This window comes from Prenolepis imparis, unplaced genomic scaffold (assembly GCF_030444845.1).
Source record: "Prenolepis imparis isolate NDT839.2.m4 unplaced genomic scaffold, iyPreImpa1.0 SCAF_7, whole genome shotgun sequence".
NCBI lineage: Eukaryota > Metazoa > Arthropoda > Insecta > Hymenoptera > Formicidae > Prenolepis > Prenolepis imparis.
In genome coordinates, this window is record NW_028141165.1 from 10,489,530 (window position 1) to 10,497,872 (window position 8,343).

Sequence of the window (8,343 nt, forward strand, 5' to 3'; positions counted from 1 at the left end):
ATTCAAAGTTTATTTGGCGGTCGGACAAAGAGACTCGCGTCTTATTATTTTTGCTCTAAGATTCTCATGATTTTGCTGTACGATCAATGCGATTCAAAAGTGAATTAAAATAAGAACGTGATAAAAATGCGAGCAATCTTTCTTATTCAGCTGTTTTTTTTTCCTAACATCATACTACCGCGTCTCCCGATTTGCATAGACATTTCGGCGTAGTCGCGAATTATCTGAATTGTGCGTGAGAGGCACAATAGCGAAGGACCGCGTGTACTTGGCAAAGGGGGCTGAAGAGAGAACGTAAGGGACGAGAGAGAGTTATCGCGAATAGCGCACCCTCGCACAAAAGACCCTTAACGCCGTGCGCTCTGCGAAGGTACTTCAGTTTACTAATGAACCCAGCCAGGGGTATGCTACTCGAAAAGCACTTTTACTTCTGTCATTCTGTCTGCCGACAGTCTGCAGACAGACAGTTTACAATGACTACCTTCGTGGTATGCCTGTCTTTACTTCCGTCACACGGATTCATGGTTTTATCTTCGACCGCGTCAGATCTTCTCTCGGACTTATCCGTTTCTAAAAAAGGCATGTTACATCGATTCTCGCAAGTATTGTTTATTGCATGCCTCTTTTCCGCGATGCTGATTGGCTGTCTCGATTTGCGTTGTGCGTTATATTCGTAGCATCGAGAGACTGTCATTGCGAGGGTTAGCAGTTTGACAATTTGTTTAAAATAAAATTAAATAAAATAATAATGTTTTCAATAATATGTTATAATAGTTTAAACTCGATTAATATTTTTGACAGAAATCAGCTGATAGCTATCAAAAATATTAATCGAGTTTAAAGTATTATAACATATTATTTAAAACTTATTATTTTATTTAATTTTATTTTAAACAAACTGTCAAATTACTAACTCTCGAGATGACAACCTCTCGATGCTACGAATATAACGCACAATGCGAAACAGTCAATAAGCATCGCGGAAAAGATGGAACAATACTTGCGAGAATGGACTTAACATGCCGTTTTTAGAAAGAGATATTATAATATTTTTAACTTGATATAAACAATTTCTCACTCACCGATACCGTGTAACAAAGGGTTGTAGTACACAGCACACACATTGATCTGAAAACAAAATATTCAAATTATGTACATTAAATTATATACGTGTGTGTGTGTGTGTGTGTGTGTGTGTGTGTGTGTGTGTGTGTGTGTGTGTACAGGGTGTTTTGAAAGTCTGGAAACGGTTGAATATCTCAATACAGTTAAAAAAAAATTGTTTTTAGATATTTTGCATACCTCACAGTTGCCCCGATGTCGCCCGATGCCTCCCTGGGCCTCCTCCTCCTCTCTTGGTCCATGGTAGCACTCACGACACTCGCGAAAACACGAATAATTACAATCGCCCGACACTTTACACGGCACTCCCGACGCGATGCGTGAATCGCACGCACATTTCGCGTACATTGCGCAATGAGAAAAAACGATGCGAAAACTATAATCGCACGAATCATTGTCCGTTCGACACTCGCGAATCTCGCAGTCAAACTCGCACGCAGCTCATCAGCAATGCTACCTGTAACAAATAAAATATACACATATATATAGAGAGAGAGATACTTAAACAAAAATTATATGTTTCTTAAAAGAGTCATTATATAATTATTTTGCTTACCTCACAATTGTCCCAGTGTCGCCCGATGCCTCTCCGGGCCTCTTTCTCCTCCTCTCTTATTACTAATGCTTACCTGTAATAACAAATAAAATACACATATATACATATATAGAGAGATACTTGAATAAATATAACAAAAATTATGTATTTCTTAAAAAAAATATTATATATTCATTTTGCATACCTTACAGTTGTTCCGCTGTCGCCCGATGCCTCCTCGGGCCTCCTCCTCCTTTCTTGGTTCATGGTAACACTCACGAAAACACGAATAATTACGATCGCCCGACACTTTACACGGCACTCCCGACACGCGAAACTTTACACGGCATTCCCGACGCAACGCGTGAATCGCACGCGTATTTCGCGTACATTGCGCAATGAAAAATAACGATGCGAAAACTATATAATCACACGAATCAACGTCCGATCGACACTCGAGAATCTCGCAGTTCAACTGGTGCGCAGCTTATCAGCAATGCTACCTGTAACAAATAAAATAAAATAAAATAAAATATTACTATTTTAATTTTTATAACATATTATTTTAAAATTTAATTAGCAAATTTTAGCTTTATTAATATTTTTTGACAAATCAGCTGATTAAAGCGTTAATTTGCTAATTAATTTTTAAAATAATATGTTATAAAAATTATAATGTAATAAAATACTAAAATGTTTTAAATAATATGTTATAATATTTTTGACAGTTATCAGCTGATTCCTGTCAAAAAATATTAATCAAGAATAAGGTATTATAACATATTATTTACAACATATTATTACTAGTTTAATATTTTTAATATATTATTATTTTAAAATTTAATTAACAAATTAACGCTATATTAATATTTTTTACACAGAAATCAGCTGATTAAAGCGTTAATTTGCTAATTAAATTTTAAAATAACAATAAGTAAAAAATATTAAAATAGTAATATGTTGTAAATAATATATTATAATACCTTATCTGCGATTAATATTTTTTGGCAGAAATCAGTTACGATTACATTTATACCAAAAAGAATCGAGCGTACAAACTTCTTCAATTTAATACACATAATAAAAGATTGCGTCTTATAGGGTCCGCGGTTATAAAGTATTTATTTTTAAAATTTTAAAAGGAGTCAAAAATTCATCGTTTGGTTTTTTCAGTAATATATTCTTTGCAGATTACTTTTATACCAAAAAGAATCGAGCGTACAAACTTTTTCAATTCAATACACGTAATAAAAGGTTGCGTTTTATAGGGTCCGCGGTTATAAAGTATTTATTTTCAATATTTTAAAAAATGCCAAAAATTCATCGTTTGTTTTTTTCAGTAGTATATTCTTTGCAGATTACTTTTATACCAAAAAGAATCGAGCGTACAAACTCTTTGAATTTAATACACATAATAAAAGGTTGCGTTTTATAGGGTCCGCGGTTATAAAGTATTTATTTTCAATATTTTAAAGAGAGCCAAAAATTCATCGTTTGTTTTTTTCAGTAGTATATTCTTTGCAGATTACTTTTATACCAAAAAGAATCGAGCGTACAAACTTCTTTAATTTAATGCACATAATAAATGGTTGCGTTTTATAGGGTCCGCGGTTATAAAGTATTTATTTTTAATATTTTAAAAGGAGCCAAAAATTCATCGTTTGTTTTTTTCATTAGTATATTCTTTGCAGATTACTTTTATACCAAAAAGAATCGAGCGTACAAACTTCTTTAATTTAATACACATAATAAAAGGTTGCGTTTTATAGGGTTCGCGGTTATAAAGTATTTATTTTTAATATTTTTAAAAAAGCCAGAAATTTATCGTTTGTTTATTTCAATAGTACATTGTATGCAGATTACTTTTATATCAATCAGATTTGAGCCTACAAACTTTTTCAATTTAATACTCATAATATAAATCTGTGTTTTATAGGTTCCGCGGCTATAAATGATTGATTTTTAATATATCAGTAGTATATTTTTTGGAAATTACTTTTATACCAAAAAGATCGAGCTTCCAACTTCTTCAATTTAATACACATAATAAAAGATTGCGTCTTATAGGATCCGCGGTTATAAAGTATTTATTTTTAACATTTTAAAAGGAGTCAAAAATTCATCGTTTGGTTTTTTCAGTAATATATTCTTTGCAGATTACTTTTATACCAAAAAAAATCGAGCGTACAAACTTTTTCAATTTAATATACACATAATAAAAGGTTGCGTTTTATATATGGTCTGCGGTTATAAAGTATCGATTTTTAATATTCTAAAGAAGGCCAAATATAAATTGTTTGATTTTTTAACAGCATATTGTATGCAAATTACAACTATTAAAAATTATATTATGTGTATTAAACAAAAATATTTGAACGCTCAAATCTATTTGATATAAAAGTAATCTGCATCAAATGTACTATTAAAAAAAATAAATGACTAATTTTTGGTTGTCTTTAAAATATTAAAAATCGATATTTTATATTCGCGGACCACATAAAACGCAGACTTATATTATGTGTATTAAATGAAAAAATGTGTAGCCTCGAATTTGTTTGGTATAAAAGTAATCTGTATGCAATGTACTATTTAAACAAAGTGATGAATTTTTGGCTTTTTTAAGAATATTAATAATCGATATTTTATAGCCGCGGACTCTATGAAACGCAGAAGTATATTATGTGTATTAAACAAAAAAATTTGTACACTCGAATCTGTTTGGTATAAAAGTAATCTGCATAAAATGTACTATGAAAAAAAACAAGTGACTAATCTTTGGTTCTCTTTATAATATTAAAAATCGATACTTTATAGCCGCGGATCCTATATGGTGCATACTTTTGTTTCGTACATTAAATAAAGAATTTGTACGCTCACATGTTTAAGATATAGTAATAATCTGCAAACAGTGTAGTATCGAAATATACAAGCGATAAATTTTTGACTTCTTTTAAAATTTTAAATATTGATACTTTGTAACCACGAACTCTATATACAACGTAGACTTATATTACGTATATATTAAATAAAATAATTTGTACGCTCGTATGTTTTTTGTACAAAATTAATCCGCAAACATTGTAATATCGAAATATACTCGTATATGTGATGTATATTTCACTCGTTTTAAAAAATTAAAAATCGGCACTATGTTGTCATGAACTCTGTTCAGTCGCCGCGAACACCGCAGATTTATATTATGTATTTTAAATAAAATATATTTTAAATTTTATATTTTTATTATATAAAATATAATATTTTATTCGTATTTTAAAATATATAAGGCGTTAATTTGTTAATTATGTTTTAAAATAATAATATGTTAAAATTATTAAAGTTTATTATACAGGTATTATAACATATTATTTAAAATATATATTATTAAAATAATACCTTATCTGCGATTATGTTTTAGCAGAAATCAGCTGATAATTGTAAAAAATAATAATCGAGTTTAAAGTATTATAACATATTATTTACAACATATTATATTATTTTAATTTTTAGAATAATTTATTATTTTAAAATTTAATTAGTAAGTTTTCGCTTTATCAATATTTTTTGACAGAAATCAGCTGATTAAGGCGTTATTTTACTATTTAAAATTTTAAATAATAAGATATTATAAAAATTAAAATAATAATATGTTTGAAATAACATGTTATAATATTTTAAATTTGTTTATTATTTTTGACAGGTATCAGCTGATTCCTGTCAAAAAATATCAATCAAAAATGAGGTATTATAACATATCATTTACAATATATTACTATTTTAATATTTTTAACATATATTGTTATTTTAAAATTTAATTAGCAAAGTAACTTTTATTAATATTTCTTGACAGAAATCAGCTGATTAAAGTGTTAATAAAATATGTTATAGTTCTTTAAACTCTATTAATATTTTTTGACAGTTATCAGCTGATTTCTATCAAAAAATAATAATCAAAAATAAGATATTATAACATATTATTTACAATATTATTATTTTAATTCTTATAACATATTTTTATTTTCAAATTTAATTAGCAATTTAACATCTTAATAAGCTGATTTTTCAAAAAATATTATTCGAGTTTAAATAAACTATATATAATCTATTTAATAATATTAAATTCTTTTAAATATAAAATGAAAAAATGGCACGCGTGTAGTATGCGCTTGTGTTGTTCTAATATAAATAAAGAATGTTGCGCATAACGCAAAATTTCTTAGTCTCTTTCCTATTAGTTTTATTTAGCATTAAAACGGCATCGCTTTGAACGATCACGCGGACGCACAAAATAAATTATTTTAAGTTTATATGTACTCTCATATATAGTCTCAGAGAAAGTTATGAATGAGAATGATATGATTTGATGAATACGACTGTTCATGACGAGATGTAAAATTAGATGATATATATTGCATACAATATGTACTTTGTTTAATTACATACTAGTTTGGCACGCGAAGAAATGTTATAAAAATCAAAACGAAGTCTATTTTAATTCTTCGACGTTTCGAATAAATAATTTCATAACTAGATTTCATTTAAATAATTAATTAAAACTGTTCCGATTATAAATAAATTAATTATTAAAACTTACCCGATGTATAGGTTGTATCAAGATGCATGGAAAAAGTTAAAAAAGTTTAGTAGCTGGCTTTATACGTCCATCATTCATCGGAAAAATTCTGTCCATTATAGGCAACTACTCCAAAATCTAAAATAACATAAAAATATATTAAAATTATTTTCTAAAAATCTTTCAAATATAAATTTTTCAAATATAAATATTAAATTTATAACACTAAACATAAGTAAAAGTAATGGAATATGCTGCCTGCTAATTTGATTGTAGTTTCAATCAAATCAATTTGGACAGTCTCTCGATTGAAATTCGATTAGATTTACATTCAAAATTAGATAATATTCGAGACGCTCTTATTAGATGTGCGAATTGCACGAAACTTGAACATTTGTCTTGCGATGATTAGTATAATTGCGCGCGAACAATGTACGAATAACCAATATATGACGGTTGGACTGATTAATGATTAATATATTGAGATAATCATCGGCTGCTGTATTCGGCTCCTGACATCTGTTTGTGCGCGAAATTCACCCGGAACCGGATGCAAAGACGCGAAGTGATCGAAACTTTACACCGATGATGCGCGACACAGACTAATCGACACGACGCTTGCACGATTGAGTGAAGTTGGGTACAATGTGACGTATGTACACGTAACGTGTCATGTTAAATATTTTTATATTTTTAAATGCCGGCGATGATCCGTAACAATATTGTTTCACTTGAAATCCATAAGATTATTTGAAAATAAATATAAAGACAGGTTTTAAAACAGTATACAAATGCGGTTGCATATATTAAAATTTGTAATGCAAAATTATATATCGTGAATTAAACTTGTAACTATTTCGGTCCTTCTTATTCAGTAATGTACCGCTCAGAAAAAAATATTTGACATTACGTTGACGTGATATTATATGTAATGTATAGATTTTTAAAGTTACACACACACAGTGTGCATTCTTTATTACACGCGTATACGCGACACAGAATATCTCCTTCGCGAGAAAACATGAAACAAAGCCCGATTGAAAAATAGAACCTTTACCATCGCGTTTATTATTCTCATTCATTCGAGAGATATAATTTCGCACTATAATCGCAAGAACGGACCGCTTTGTGACAGCTAAGTGCTCTTTAAATGGAAGGAAAATGCTTCAGCGATTCCTTTGAATCGCTTGTTTTATCGAATAACGATGTTCTGAAATTTATCGAAAAACGATATGAATGTATTCAATAGCCTAGATTTTACAAGTCGATGGATAAAGTTATGGTAGTTGCTATTGTCATTGTTAATAATCGACGTTTTTACAAGAAAACGAAACGCGAAGCCGTAATGTTTGATTAGGTTAGATACACGATCGACTTTAAAACATCGTACAATTTTTAAGAAACGTGATGGGAATTGAGACATTGTACCATTTATGTAATATATATTTAAGACAATTTACTTTTTCTATGTATCGATAATTTAATAATCCAGCGCGTTCTAACCTCTTCGTTCTAACCTAACAAACTATCGAGAGTGTCTCGTGTTTTACAAGTTTCGACACTTCAAAACTTTGATTCGTATAAAGAAAGCATGTCCACTTACATTTGTAGGTCATTATAGTTGTTATCGATGCTAGTTTCGTAGAGTAACGAAAAAAATAATGCCTTTTTCCTTCCTTTCTTTTTTCGTGAATTTTCTCTTGCGCCACGCACGTGTTGCTTAGTAGCCGTCCACATGAATACTAGCGCTCGCTCAACTGCATTTAAGCTGCTACCGCTCATTAGTCCGCATTTTTTCCTCTATAATAGGAATTATAATTAAACAATGAAAATTAACGCGCATTCTATTCATCCTTAACCTCTTCACAATTTAACCTTTGACCTAATTTTTCTCACTTTTTTACTGCACGGAAACAAAAATTAATTCAGATTTTATATTTATATATTCATGTTTGTCTTTATTTTTTCTTTTTTATTTAATCGAGAATCTTATAACGCTCATTATTCATTATCAATGCCGACAATTAGACAAATTATACTAGTCATTGTTAGTATACTGATTAGAAATATTTTAGTTAGTTAGTTAATTAGTAACAAATTCGTTTAACGAGGAAGA

The 8,343-nt window shown here is 29.4% G+C and overlaps 1 long non-coding RNA gene across 1 annotated transcript; it reads right to left on the minus strand.

The window, feature by feature from the left end:
- Positions 1-1,091: 1,091 nt before the first annotated feature.
- Positions 1,092-7,957, minus strand: LOC145938964 (uncharacterized). Its single transcript, XR_014425768.1, has 6 exons — positions 7,831-7,957; positions 6,249-6,365; positions 1,863-2,160; positions 1,679-1,751; positions 1,303-1,579; positions 1,092-1,128 (listed from the first exon to the last, which is right to left on the minus strand). It is a non-coding gene; the product is annotated as an uncharacterized LOC145938964 (long non-coding RNA).
- Positions 7,958-8,343: the final 386 nt, after the last annotated feature.